Genomic DNA, 5730 nt, shown 5'->3' on the forward strand with positions numbered 1-5730 from the left:
AAGCACTAGCATGCAAGTTTACCAGCTCATACAACATATAAAGGCATCTCTCCTAGCCCTAACTAGCATGCGATTCTCATATTCATAAATGAAATCATAACAAATAACAATTGTGGGTATTCTAGGAAACTTACTTGAGGTCAGTTCAATGCATGCACCACACCCTTTCTTGTCTTAGAAAACCTTTTCCTTGATACATTTTCTTTTGAAAATTTTGAAAGTTTTATAGATCCTCAGTTTGAGTCCAGACACACCCGAAGGTATCCCCGAATCCCTAAAACCAAGGCTCTGATATCAACTTGTAACGACCCAAAAATCAAGGGTAAAAATTTCATTTTTAATATAGCTAAAACATTGATACCCTTTATTCTAAACAATTCAAATCATAATTAAGTAAAACATTTATCAGAGTTCATCCCAAAATCATTCACTGCGGAAATCATAGGCGTGTGCACTACGATCAATCTGAGCCCTTCCTTTCCAAAACGATGACACCTGAAACCATAAACAAAACCTGTAAGCACGAAGCTTAGTGAGTTTCCTAGAGCATACCATACACACAAACCACATATCACATATCCTGTTGCTATACAAGCTACCTGTATCAAATTTCCTGCTAGCTATAAAAGCTACATACAACACATAAGCCATGCATAGAAACCTGTAAGGATGCCGTGGGCTCCCCCAGGGTCTTACACCATTGTGCCATGGGATACCCCACATGGTCTTAACCTGAGAATGCCATGGGCTACCCCACATGGTCTTATATCTAATTGCCACAGGCTCCCCCCGGGGTCTTCCATGCAAGTATCACAAAGACAACTAGCATAACACATATCACATAAACATATCATATATCACAGAAATATCTACACATAACACAAATAAACCTGTAAGAATGCCATGGGATCCCCCCAGGGTCTTACACCATTGTGCCATGCGCTACCCCACATGGTCTTTACCTAGGAATGCCATGGGCTACCCCACATGGTCTTACATCTAATGCCACGGGCTCCCCCCGGGGTCTTCCATGCAATAACACACAATCACATAGCATATCAAATCATAGAATGACTAAAACATATACCATAATCACATAATGGGCCGGCCTTGGTGCCTTAGACCCATGGGTATGGTGAGAAGACTCACCTCGAATGCAGAAGCTTCCTGAAGAAGTCCTTAGCTGCTGCCCCACCAGCTACCCGAGCTGTCACTACCGATCAATATACCCCATTAGCAATTAGGTCCCATACCATAATCCTTAATCCATGCATGGGGTAAAATGACCATTTTATTCCTGACGCAATATGATCCAAAACTAAGGCCTGAACCTAAAACAAAGCCCAACATTATAATGTCCATAAAACCATCAATGGCCCAATTTTCCAAATTGGGCCCAAACCATTCTAATGGACCTTATACTAAAGCTCAATATTCTCCTTAGTCAATAATCCTGACCCCAAATGGCCCACGAAGGCCTAAAACAACCTAGTCCAAGAATTGGCCCAATACTAAGTAAGTTTCCCAAGCCTACTAGTAGCCCACTAATGGCCCAATTTGCAACATTGGGCCCAATCCCTTATGGGCCTTACCCTAAGCCCAATTATATTTTCCTTGGCCCATATTAACTGACTCCTGACAGCCCACTATGGCCCAAAGGCCAAAAATCCAAAAACACAGCCCACACCGAGGCCCAATATGTACAAAGCCCAACTCTACTGAGTACGCTGGGCGTACTCCAATGTACACTAAGCGTACTAGCCTGCTAGTGAGTACGCTGGGCGTACCTGCACGTACGCTCAACGTAATCCTCCTGTTACGACACTTTTTCATTAAGTGCTTGATACTCCACTCTAGAGGCTACCAACTCAGATCCAGGTCCTTACTGATGTCTTAAACCATAAAGTCACTAACTTGATGACTTGCAATCCACCAAACAAGCCCAAACTCTAAAAGGTGACAACATGCTTTCATTCCAAGGGCTAGATCTCATGCGTGGACACAAATGAGTCCTAAAGGTTGAAACTTTACTGCTTATGGGACTCATATGACACTAAGGGTGGCAACCCTGTACCTAGAAGGCGAGTTGTGACATAAAGGTCAAATCTTGGAACCAAAAGGACCGAAAACTTCCATTAACATAGATCTAAGCATACTTAAGGAAAGTTTCAGACTTGATACCTCACAATGGTCCGAAATGGAACCAAAATCTCCGATCTACAGCTTCCCTTTCGATCCACCATCTTGCTAATCTCTTCTCTTGTTTTGTAATGGCTTTACAACCCCCAAATACTCACTTAATGGCCACCAAAGCTTCAATAACACTCAAGGAGGGTTAGGGTTTCGTGGAGACTGCCTAAGGATGAGATGGGGCTGGACCCTTTAAGCATAATGTTCCTTTTATAATGTCACAACCCCAAATTAGGGTTTTAGGAAAACTAAGCGTACGTTGGGCGTACGCCTCCGCACACCCAGGACCATGCACCCTATTACGTTGGGCATAACCCAGCTTACGCTGGGCGTACCCACGTGCCTCTTATTTGCATGTGTGGGTCTTCTTGCCAACTTTTCCCATTAAGGGACCATTAATGTCAATAACTTCAAATCATCATAATTCCTTCATTCTAATTCCGTTTCCGACGGACCTTATATACACCGAAAGGGAGCGAGAAGCCCTACACTTCTATCAACTCATATCTTCCTAAACACCTTCCGAACAAAAGTCCATTTTCCACAAAAATCCGAACTGCCATTTTACCAAAATACCCCTAGGCTCCAAAACACTAACCGAACACCCGGATTACTTCTAATACATCACCTGCACCCAAAAGGGGCTAGATATTACCTTCACAAGAGCCATAATTCTTATAATGACCGACCTTCGAGCCACCACCTGAGACTAGGATCGAGTCACTTCGGAACAGAGCGTTACAAGAGAGGGATAAATCGGAACTAAACAGAAGTACTCTTTAATTTTGAAGTAAAATCGTTTTCGTTGATTGTTTGTGTTATTTTAAAATAGTTTGATTTAAGTTCTTATGATCTTGAAAAATCAGTTAAACCCCCATTAAAAGTTTGTTTCTTAGTTTAACTTTTATAGTTATTTTAATTAATGAAATTTCTTTCTATATGTTCGACACCCGACTTACCTAACTATTATATAATCCGACTAGGTACCCTACCTATGGGTGCATAGATTAGTTATGTTAGTTAGGTTTATAAATTTAAAAGTTGATAGGTAAACTTTTGTGCACATCACGTTTTTAACTCAATTTCTGGGGAACGACTTTTTTGATTTTTAGTTTAATTTCACTTAGTTATTCGATCGATTTTGTGTGGTAAAAACTACAAAAACAATTATATTTCTATAGTAATTTAATTTTTCTATTTGTTCAGCAGCCTTTTCGTGGGCATCTTTGGCCACCTCGTGGTCACTAAACAATCAGTTTTCAATTTATTTATTTTTATTTGTTTTACATGTTTTTGTTTTTATTTTGTATTTGATTTAGTGATTTATAACACAACGATCCAAAACTCCATTAGTTCCACCACTTAAAGATCAAGAATCGGATTTTCACAAGAAGAAAGAGAAGAAGATTGAAGAGTCAAGCAACACTTTTCAATCCAATAAATTCAAGTACTTTGAGAAGACTCCAAGCGAGCCACAATCCGAAAACGATTTAGAGGACGACATAAAGAGTGAAGTAGAAGAGATGGGGGATATAGCAGATATGAGGACGAAAGAATACAATAAGTGGATGCATAACGACAACGGGTCGAGTCTTGTACCACCCGAAATTCCAGCAACCACAAATTTCGAACTCAAGGGGCACATTTTGGCCATGATAAAAGATATCCCATTCTATAGGAAAGATCACGAAGATGGCTACAAGCATATTTACGAGGTTAATGATATTGATAACTATTTCAATATTCTTAATATACGTCGTGCAACAGTGTTGTTGAGGATGCTTCCAGTGACTTTTAGAGGTGCGACAAAAGGTTGGTTAAAGGCACTTCCGCCTGACGCTATCACTACATGGGCTCAACTTTGTGAAGAGTTCATCCAACAATTTAGTCCACCATCCATGGTTGCAAAATTGAAGAAGAATATAGCCAATTTCGAACAAAAGATGGGAGAGTCCTTATACGAAGCGTGGGAGAGGTACAAATGTCTTCGTAGAAATTGTCTTCAACATGACTTGAACGATCAACAGAGGTGTCTATTTTCCATGATGGGGGTGAATGTGACAACGAGACAACTTCTTGACTCATAAGGACCACTAACTAAGAAGAATCTGGTCACAATCAAAAAGTTAATTGAAGAATTTGCGAAACACTAAAGAGTATATCATAACTCACGAGAAGATGTTACTAAAGGTAAAGGTACCGGAGAAGGAGGAAACGAAACTAGGCTGCAATAATGGGTAAACTGAGAATATGGATCGACGAATGACGAAAATGGATCAGTCCATACATGTCATACGAGTTGGATGCGACAATTGCAACGCGCCAAACATGACTATAGAATATTAATTTTTATTATTTTATGGATTACTTTATTAATGGTGTGATATTTATATGTAAAACGATGTCATTTTGCATATTTCGGTTCAGTTTTTCGGGTTTTTTGCACATGCAAACACTAGCCATATGCTCAAAACCATTTTTCGTATGGAAAATAAATCTTATTAAAGATAAATTTCAATATCAATTATATATAATTATTGATCATGGAACGTAACAATGATAAAAGCATAATGTTTGTTTTGTAGTTAAATATGTTGGGTTTTATTATTGGTATATTAGATAGATACTCTTTTAATATGCTAACCTTATAATAATGTGTTTCAATGATTTTCAAAGTTAAAAAAATTATTTAATTGTAGATAATGATGATGTTAGACATATTAAAAGTAAGTACAATAAAAACATTATGATAAACATGCAAAACACTTATAGTAATTAATTTAAGATATATTAGATTGGAAAAAACAAAACTTGCATGAGAATTTATTTTAAAAACGATAAAGTATTATTATTATTTGGTTAAGAAGCATAGTAATTTTTATATTGTAATATTTTGTTGGCTCTAAATTGTTTAATATCTTATATTTCGTTACAAATAAACATGGTAATATTTTCCAACTGGATTCTTATTATTATTTTAATTTTAGTTTAATATTATAGACTTATGATAACCAGATTAATTAATAATTATATTTCTGTGTGTGGAATTATTGGGGGTTACCGAAGGTTAGTGCCCAGGGGAATGGGATTCTTTATCGTAACAGCTTGTAAAGTCACCAATTAGGTAAAGCTATGACCATGCATTAATTAAAGTATTAAACTATACATGTGCTTAAAGTAACTTTCTATAAACTTTGTTTATTAAATAAATGCATAATTATAAATGTTTTCCTACTGTAATTATTGGCTTTGATTTCATTTTTAATCTTCTATCAACAGTAGCCAATGTTTTCTTTTTCTGCGATGCAATTTTCTCGACCTGGAGTTGCAGGTCACCAACCAAATAAAGAAGACAAGAAGGGTCATTGGAGCACCATTACTCATCCATTACAGAGGACAAATTAATATAAGATACTTGAGCTGATGTCTCCTATGCGGACGCTCTAAATGAAAACCTTACACACAAATCAATATGGAATTATCAGGGTGTGATATAAAAGACATTCACAGAAGGAGTAATGATGCTAATAAGAGTAAACG

At 37.5% G+C, this 5730-nt stretch overlaps 1 non-coding gene across 1 annotated transcript; it reads right to left on the bottom strand.

Annotated features, from left to right (window-relative positions):
• Window positions 1-4097: 4097 nt before the first annotated feature.
• Window positions 4098-4204, bottom strand: LOC111907405 (small nucleolar RNA R71). The gene has a single exon (XR_002855563.1). It is a non-coding gene; the product is annotated as a small nucleolar RNA R71 (small nucleolar RNA).
• Window positions 4205-5730: the final 1526 nt, after the last annotated feature.

The sequence above is a fragment of the Lactuca sativa genome, chromosome 3 (genome assembly GCF_002870075.4).
Source record: "Lactuca sativa cultivar Salinas chromosome 3, Lsat_Salinas_v11, whole genome shotgun sequence".
Lineage (NCBI taxonomy): Eukaryota > Viridiplantae > Streptophyta > Magnoliopsida > Asterales > Asteraceae > Lactuca > Lactuca sativa.